The sequence below is a fragment of the Schistocerca serialis genome, chromosome 1 (genome assembly GCF_023864345.2).
Source record: "Schistocerca serialis cubense isolate TAMUIC-IGC-003099 chromosome 1, iqSchSeri2.2, whole genome shotgun sequence".
NCBI classification, from domain to species: Eukaryota; Metazoa; Arthropoda; class Insecta; order Orthoptera; family Acrididae; genus Schistocerca; species Schistocerca serialis.
In genome coordinates, this window is record NC_064638.1 from 1114496727 (window position 1) to 1114506660 (window position 9934).

Here is a 9934-nt window from a genome sequence, read left to right on the forward strand (position 1 = left end):
CCCTTTCATACCCCTCGACTCTTATAACTGCCATCTGGTTTCTGTACAAATTGTAAATAGCTTCTCGATCTCTGTATTTTACCCCTGCCACCTTCAGAATTTGAAAGAGAGTATGCCAATCAACATTGTCAAAAGCTTTCTCTAAGTCTACAAATGCTAGAAACGTAGGATTGCCTTTCCTTAATCTTTCTTCTAAGATACGTCGTAGGGTCAGTATTGCCTCACGTGCTCCAACATTTCTACGGAATCCAAACTGATCTTCCCCGATGTCGGATTCTATCAGTTTTTCCATTCGTCTGTAAAGAATTCGCGTTAGTATTTTGCCGCTGTGACTTATTAAACTGATAGTTCGGTAATTTTCACATCTGTCAACACCTGATTTCTTTGGGATTGGGATTATTATATTCTTCTTGAAGTCTGAGGGTATTTCGCCTGTCTCATACATCTTGCTCACCAGATGGGATTATTATATTCTTCTTGAAGTCTGAGGGTATTTCGCCTGTCTCATACATCTTGCTCACCAGATGGTAGAGTTTTGGCAGGACTGGCTCTCCCAAGGTTGTCAGTAGTTCTAATGGAATGTTGTCTACTCCGGGGGCCTTGTTTCGACTCAGGTCTTTCAGTGCTCTGTCAAACTCTTCACGCTGTGTCATATCTCCCATTTCATGTTCATCTACATCCTCTTCCATTTCCATAATATCGTCCTCAAGTACATCGCCTTTGTATAGGCCCTCTATATACTCCTTCCAACTTCCTGCTTTCCCTTATTTGCTTAGAACAGAGTTTCCATATGAGCCCTTGATATTCATGCAAGTGGTTCTCCTTTCTCCAAAGGTTTCTTTAATTTTCCTGTAGGCAGTATCGATCTTACCCCCAGTGAGATAAGCGTCTACATCCTTACATTTGTCCTCTAGCCATCCCTGCTTAGCCATTCTGCACTTCCTGTCGATATCATTTTTGAGACGTTTATATTCCTTTTTGCCTGCTTCATTTACTGCATTTTTATATTTTCTCCTTTCATCAATTAAATTCAATATTTCTTCTGTTACCCAAAGGTTTCTACTAGCCCTTGTCTTTTTACCTATTTGATCCTCTGCTACCTTCACTATTTCATCCCTCAAAGCTATCAATTCTTCTTCTACTGTATATCTTTCCCCCATTCCTGTCAATTGTTCCCTTATGCTCTCCCTGAAGCTCTGTACAATGTCTGGTTCTTTCAGTTTATCCAGGTCCCATGCCCTTAAATTCCCACCTTTTTGCAGTTTCTTCAGTTTTAATCTACAGTTCACAACTAATAGATTGTGATCAGAGTCCACATCTGCCCCTGGAAAGGTCTTACAGTTTAAATCCTGGTTCCTAAATCTCTGTCTTACCATTATATAGTCTATTTGATACCTTTTAGTATCTCCAGGGTTCTTCCATGTATACAACCTTCTTTCATGATTCTTAAACCAAGTATTAGTTATGATTAAGTTATGCTCTTTCATTTCTTACCCCCCAATCCATATTCACCTACTATGTTTCCTTCTCTTCCTTTTCCTACTGACGAATTCCAGTCACACATGACTATTAAATTTTCGTCTCCCTTCACTACCTGAATAATTTCTTTTATCTCATCATACATTTCATCAATTTCTTCGTCATCTGCAGAGCTAGTTGGCATATAAACTTGTACTACTGTAGTAGGCGTGGGTTTCGTGTCTATCTTGGCCACAATAATGCGTTCACTATGCTGTTTGTAGTAGCTTACCGGTACACCTATTTTTTTATTCATTATTAAACCTACTCCTGCATTACCCCTATTTGATTTTGTATTTATAACCCTGTATTCACCTGACCGGAAGTCTTGTTCGTCCTGCCACCGAACTTCACTAATTCCCACTATATCTAACTTTAACCTATCCATTTATCTTTTTAAATTTTCTAACCTACCTGCCCGATTAAGGGATCTGACATTCCACGCTCCGATCCGTAGAACGCCAGTTTTCTTTCTCCTGATAACGACGTCCTCTTGAGTAGTCCCCGCCTGGAGATCCGAATGGGGGACTATTTTACATCCGGAATATTTTACCCAAGAGGACGCCATCATCATTTAATCATACAGTAAAGCTACATGCCCTCGGGAAAAATTATGGCTGTAGTTTCCCTTGCTTTCAGCCGTTCGCAGTACCAGAACAGCAAGGCCATTTTGGTTAGTGTTACAAGGCCAGATCAGTCAATCATGCAGACTGTTGCCCCTGCGAGTACTGAAAAGGCTGCTGCCCCTACTCAGGAACCACACGTTTGTCTGGCCTCTCAACAGATACCCCTAGGTTGTGGTTGCACCTACGGTACGGCTATCTGTATCGTTGAGGCACGCAATCCTCCCCACCAACGGCAAGGTCCATGGTCATTGACTATGACAGTAAATTTCGTTTTTACACGAGTTTCACGTCAGAAACTGTGTGTGTTGCATTTTGTTGCAGTTAAGCACTCATCTGTCCTGTGAAAGCCTCGTGCTGGTCTTGCCTGTCCTATTATCTATATCAGTAACATTATATTCATCTTTCACAACACACCTGCAACGTCTGCAAGGACATATCCTTTGGAATCACGTGTCACGTTTAGCAGCGTATCATTGATATTCAACGAGTAAAGCTGGGGTCCTAGAAGATAAGTACACTGAACCTCCCTCCACCCTCTCCCATTTCGGGAAACTAGTCTCATTTAAATCTGTTCATGCTTTTTGACACTGGAGGAAATCTCCCTGCTTCCTAATTTCCGGATATGAGAACAATTGTAGTCCAACAGCGAGAGTACTGCATGGTCCGGAGGAACAAACGCTTTTGTTAAAACAAAGACAGTAATTACTGTCCTCAAGCTAACATTTGGCTCTGCTAGTGTCTCGCACGGAAGGGAATAAATGGCATTTTCATCTGAATACTTCGTTCCTGAACCCAAACCGTATGCGACCAGACTTCGGAGCTCATCGGTCCCTAAGCCTACGCACTATTTAATCTAACTTGAACTAAAGTACACGAAGGACAACACACAGACCCATGTCCGAGGGATGACTCGAACCTCCAACGGGGGGAGCCGCGCGGAACGTGACAAGGCGCCTTTGACCGGGCGGCTACCCCGCACGGCTAAAAATTTTCAAAAATTTTCAAAACGATAGTGATGAAGAAACTGATGGCATCCAAGGGAACGCTCGCGCTTGCGTTGGCTGCGTTTCGTAAAAGTAGACCAAAATTCCAAATACCCTACATTGCGCCACTTGAATTCCATGTTCGGAAAATATCCCTTTATCCGAGAAGAACCCCATCTTCCGATTTCGAACATTAAATGACCACCCATACGTCAGAGAAATCCAACATGTATAATGCTGTGGGCAGCACACGAGATGCTGAAGAACAGTGCTGCCATTAAACGAAGCCCAAATTGCCGTGTGCAGTGCTCAATATTTCCCCGCATTGAAACCCGATAAAATAAATCACTGCCGAAAAGCGCACGCCTCTAAGCCCCGTAAACGATCCGTAACACATGTCCTGTGTCCCTAATGAGCCGACTGCCGACGGGACATTAAGCACTAACAAGCAACAACAGAACGCAGAGCGCTTTTCGCCGGAACATTTCACAAAGCCTATGGTAGACCCTGTACTTTTTCATTCCCCCAAGCGGATATTGTACTGGCGCACATGTATTCAGCCAAAAACGAAACACTCGAACAAGCAAACCAAGATACGACGCCGAAAGCTCAAAGAATCGAAGTATAACAAAGAGCTACAAATTTTTACATTTATAGAAATTAAGCGGGCATTGTAATATAGCTCAATGGAATACGTTTCTCTTTATGGGCTCTAATACTCAAACGAAGCGAAAGTTATCAAGGAGGATTAGCTTAACTTGCACCAAAATAATTCATCTCTAAACATTACGTATTTTTCAAAATTTCCAGCTACTTTTTTCATCTAGCTGTCATTTATATTTAATTGACCGATATCAATTTCTTTCCTCCTTGTACGTCCCAGACATGCCTCCAAGACACTTGTTTCCACATTCTAGGTTTGTCGTTTCCCTGTCCCCTCCTGACTGCAAAAACTTCAAGTCCCGAACAGCTCTACAACAACGACTTATGGAGCCTTATTTTCTTCACCACATTATGTTCTTTTAGTCTTTCAACTTAACAGTTTCAATAAGTTTATTTTAGAGACTATGGTATTACTATGCCCCTCCCCCCGTCTTCTCTCTCTCTCTCCCTCTCTCTCTCTCTCTCTCTCTCTCTCTCACACATACACTCTCTCTCTCTCTCTCTCTCCCTCTCTCTATGAAACTGTTTAGCCACACCTCTACGCAACCCTGTAATATAAGTTAAATATATTTTCTTATTCTATTTTTGAAATGATAATCACTTACACGCTGCCGTCTTTTTCTGAAATTGCAAAATTCACTCCGGGATATTAAGGTTTTTCCAGACACGAAAACGTGTTCCTAGATACAACGCGGTAATGTTCCTACGAACAAATATTTGATCGAAATTATAAAGCGTTTCAGTCTATAAATGTTGTCAGTATCGTATTTAACAGTCTATAGGTTACATTATTACTTTACTGCACACCAATAATCAGTAAGTGAAATCAGATTAAGCAGAAGTATTATCAAACACCAGTTACAAATTAAATACATTTGGAAATAGAAGTCACTGGAAACTAACACAAATCTCAAAGCAGGTAATGTTGTTCAGACATTAAAGAAACTCAGTTCATTTGCAAATATCACATGTTACATAGTAAAAGACCTTCTGTTGCAAGGTACGAGATGGAACACGACCCGCGAAGTGTGGCACGACCGTCAATATCTTACGTAAGTAGTTCTAAAATACATAGCATTTTATTCATCATCTTTTCGTGAAAAATTAAAAATTTATTAAAAATAACCTTAGCACATAATTCGTGACAGGTCGCATAAAATCAACCAGAATAGTAAATACCGAGGAAATATACAGCTCTTAAAAGTGTAGAACGCGACATACTTTGAAACGCTACGCAAAACGCCATCTCATGTCTAGCAACAACAAAAACTGTTGAAAATGGTGGGAACTGCTTATGGTGATCTCTAGTGTGTGATTCTAAAATCAATAACTAGACTGAGGTACCGAACAAAAAACATTGTGTGTTCCTAGGTACACTACCCTCTAGGTTAGGAGTGTCCAAGCCGCGACCTGCGGGCCGCATGTGGCCCACAGCAAATATTACTGCGGCCCAAGAAGTGAGCATCTAGCACACGACCGGTAAAAAAAAAGTTCCATAAAATTCTGTTTATGTTATGACAAACTGAATATTTTCTGAAACTCCCGGCTTGCGATGTTATTGTCTCGTTGGTCGTTCCTTTTTCTTTTCTTTGCCCAGCGGTTATTGTTATGTGCAGCATAAAAATTCTCGTCTTCTTCCGTTGTGGTTCATGGTAAGCTGAAAGGTTCGACCCCCTACTCTAGATGCAACACTTTGCCCCATAGAACGTTGGATGAAACGTGGACCCTGGCCCAGCCTGATACTGCCTGATGAATTAGCCGTGTCCGAGCGCTGAATTCAGGCCGACCACGTAATGGACAACAAAAAAGGTGAAATTTTAGCATTTGTTTAATTTTTCTGATATTAGGCATTCAATAAATCCAATGAAACACATTCGACGAATTATTTAATCGTGACGATGCTTTTAACCTTGACAACATGAGCGATACTGGCAATAGTAGATTGATAGCGGGATACCAATTCGATTCTACACAGAGTACGCGAAAGAACTTGCCCCCCTTCTAACAGCCGTGTACCGCAAGTCTCTAGAGAAACGGAAGGTTCCAAATGATTGGTAAAGAGCACAGGTAGTCCCAGTCTTCAAGAAGGGTCGTCGAGCAGATGCGCAAAACTATAGACCTATATCTCTGACGTCGATCTGTTGTAGAATTTTAGAACATGTTTTTTGCTCGCGTATCATGTCGTTTTTGGAAACCCAGAACCTACTGTGTAGGAATCAACATGGATTCCGGAAACAGCGATCGTGTGAGACCCAACTCGCTTTATTTGTTCATGAGACCCAGAAAATATTAGATACAGGCTCCCAGGTAGATGCTATTTTCCTTGACTTCCGGAAGGCGTTCGACACAGTTCCGCACTGTCGCCTGATAAACAAAGTAAGAGCCTACGGAATATCAGACCAGCTGTGTGGCTGGATTGAAGAGTTTTTAGCAAACAGAAAACAGCATGTTGTTATCAATGGAGGGACGTCTACAGACGTTAAAGCAACCTCTGGCGTGCCACAGGGGAGTGTTATGGGACCATTGCTTTTCACAATATATATAAATGACCTAGTAGATAGTGTCGGAAGTTCCATGCGGCTTTTCGCGGATGATGCTGTAGTATACAGAGCAGTTGCAGCATTAGAAAATTGTAGCGAAATGCAGGAAGATCTGCAACGGATAGGCACTTGGTGCAGGGAGTGGCAACTGACCCTTAACATAGACAAATGTAATGTATTACGAATACATAGAAAGAAGGATCCTTTATTGTATGATTATATGATAGCAGAACAAACACTGGTAGCAGTTACTTCTGTAAAATATCTGGGAGTATGCTTGCGGAACGATTTGAAGTGGAATGATCATATAAAATTAATTGTTGGTAAGACGGGTACCAGGTTGAGATTCATTGGGAGAGTCCTTAGAAAATGTAGTCCATCAACAAAGGAGGTGGCTTACAAAACACTCGTTCGACCTATACTCGAGTATTGCTCATCAGTGTGGGATCCGTATCAGATCGGGTTGACGGAGGAGATAGAGAAGATCCAAAGAAGAGCGGCGCGTTTCGTCACAGGGTTATTTGGTAACCGTGATAGCGTTACGGAGATGTTTAGCAAACTCAAGTGGCAGACTCTGCAAGAGAGGCGCTCTGTATCGCGGTGTAGCTTGCTGTCCAGGTTTCGAGAGGGTGCGTTTCTGGATGAGGTTTCGAATATATTGCTTCCCCCTATTTACACCTCCCGAGGACTTCACGAATGTAAAATTAGCGAGATTCGAGCGCGCACGGAGGCTTTCAGACGTTCTTCCCGCGAACCATACGCGACTGGAATAGAAAAGGGAGGTAATGACAGTGGCACGTAAAGTGCCCTCCGCCACACACCGTTGGGTGGCTTGCGGAGTATAAATGTAGATGTAGATGTAGATAGACCACAGCACTGTTGCCCTGTCTACCAGAATTTGCTGCAACGTCCTTCAAAGAGGCCGTCACGGCAGCATATACCTCTACCGCCCGTGTAGTATTCCTTACACTATGATTTGCCTTGTGTACATGCTGATAAAACTGGTATTGGCTGGGATGCCACAGGGTTAGGTTCTGGCACCTGTGCCGTATTCTGTCTACACAAACGACATACCTATGCAGATGGGAGAGGAAATTGCCCTCTATGCTGATACCACTGGACAAAATCACCCGATGCGTGCACTGTCTTTAAGGTGAATATCGAACAAGAAATTCTGTTCACCACGAAGTCTAAGCCGTCCAACTGCCGACTCACAACTGGCGGCACGGTCTTGACTTGGTGTGGCTGAATCAAACGCCTTGGTCTTACCGTAGACAAGAGACTGACTTGAAGGTGGCAAATAACCAGTGCGGACAATAAGAGTTGCGGCTTTTTTTATCAATTTTACCCGCTCTTCATAACAAGGTATTTCGAGTCATAAAAAGCTGCCTGTTGTTCTCTACACATACACATTAGGCAGCTCTAAGGGCAAACATCTGTCTACCACAACATCCAACGAAAATCAATCATCTTGAACATAAAACAAATTTTTCATCTGAGTCTGATCTATTCACAAAATTTTTAACTCCAAAAAGCGCTTCACAGACGACCAAAGATTGACCCTCAACTACACGTTAGGGACTACTACATATTATAGACTGCACAAACAGCAAGCCGGTCGAAGTGGCCGTGCGGTTAAAGGCGCTGCAGTCTGGAACCGCAAGACCGCTACGGTCGCACGTTCGAATCCTGCCTCGGGCATGGATGTTTGTGATGACCTTAGGTTAGTTAGGTTTAACTAGTTCTAAGTTCTAGGGGACTAATGACCTCAGCAGTTGAGTCCCATAGTGCTCAGAGCCATTTGAACCATTTTTGAACAAACAGCAACACTGCACGCGTTTATTTCCACTCAGTTTTTTCATTGTCCATGGCTCAGTCAGAAGTCAAACGGACACGCCGCCCTATGGATCTTCGTTTTGATTATACAAGGTATCTCTCAACGTCCGCCTGCTTAGCTGAGTGGTGACGTGAAAGCGGGCCCGGGTTCGATTCCCGGCCGGGATGGAGATTTTCTCCGCTCGTGGACTCGGTGTTGTGTTGTCCTCATCATCATTTCATCCTCATCACCGACACGTAAGTCGCCCAATGTGGCGTGGAGTGATATAAGACTTGCACTCGACGGACGAACTTACCGGTGGGGCCTCGCGGGCAACAATGCCATTCAGTCATTTCATTTTTTGTCTCTCAACTCCTTTTACAAGCTGCAAGGGGTTGTAGAGAGGACTTGCAGATAAAGACCTGATAAGGGACCCATGTCCGGAAATGTACCGGTTGGATGTAAGACTGAAGATCGGATCACTTTCAAATCTCCCGCTTCACAATACGCACCCAGCAGAGACAGTGAGCTCTGACCTGTGTGCTCTACAGGAGCCGTTTCCACGCGGTGACGCAGTCGTTCGTTGCACAAGGTGTATCTGCGACGCATGCTTTCGTACACACTGTCCAGCTTTCGTACACACTGTCCACGAACACTGGCGCTCGTTTGTAGAGCACGATACTCACGCTCCCAGCCGAGAACATACTAGTTCGTCGCAGACGTTGTTGTAGTCGGACGAAAATAATATCTCTGGTAACCCATCAAGCAATGTGGGACTGCAGCCGGACACGAAGTACTTGGATATTGATCTTATTCTTTTCAACAAATGCTATCATTTCCGACCCCAAATGGTGTCATCTTCAGGACCCAAGCGTTTGCTGCCATCCACAAACGCTTTCAAGTGTAATGAACAGGACCGTAGGCGGCGAAACAAAGTTAACTGTACGCCGTACCTTCCGTAGTGACAATCACACAATCCAGTCACACCCACGACGTTGCAGATGAAAACGGTTGTGGATGGCAGGTCACGCGTTCCTGAAGATGACAGCATTTGGTGTCGAAACAGTAGCATATGTTAAAAAGAATAAACGACGTTTAACTCAAATACAGCCGCTCCTTTTGTTGTCATTATTGAACTACTTCAAAAATAATATCTGGTGGACTGAGGCTATTCGTTCGTAGCCCTACCGTAGCCTGAAGAGAGAGATTAGAAACTGATATGAACGGTGCATATTTAGTCATGGGTTTCTTATACAGAGACGGTTGTCGCTGACATTACTGGCTTTCTGTTACGCCTATTCTTTTCGTCTTCATGTTAAAGTGACTTATAACCGCTAGAAATAACCAGTTTTCGGTTTTTTTTATTCCGAATAATAGTAGACTGCAATGAAGATTGGCAACGGCCTTGCCGCAGTGGATACACCGGTTCCTGTGAGATCACCGAAATTAAGCGCTGTCGGGCGTGGCCAGCACTTGAATGGGTGACCATCGGGGCCGCCATGCGCTGTTGCCATTTTTCGGGGTGCACTCAGCCTCGTGATGCCAATTGAGGAGCTTCCTTACCGAATAGTAGCGGCTTCGGTCAAGAATACCATCATAACGACCGGGAGAGCGGTGTGCTGACCCCACGCCCCTCCTATCCGCATACTCCACTGAGGATGACACGGCGGTCGGATGGTCCCGGAAGGCCACTCGTGGCCTGAAGACGGAATGAAGATTGGCAAATTCTAATGAAGGTGAAGGAGCAGGAGATCACAATAGATAAGGGACTGAGGATGCGGCAGAACT

General features: G+C 43.7%; 1 pseudogene; it reads left to right on the forward strand.

Annotated features, from left to right (window-relative positions):
* The first annotated feature begins 9541 nt into the window (after positions 1 to 9541).
* LOC126425916 (5S ribosomal RNA) lies at positions 9542 to 9659 on the forward strand (annotated as a pseudogene).
* The last annotated feature ends 275 nt before the right edge of the window (positions 9660 to 9934 follow it).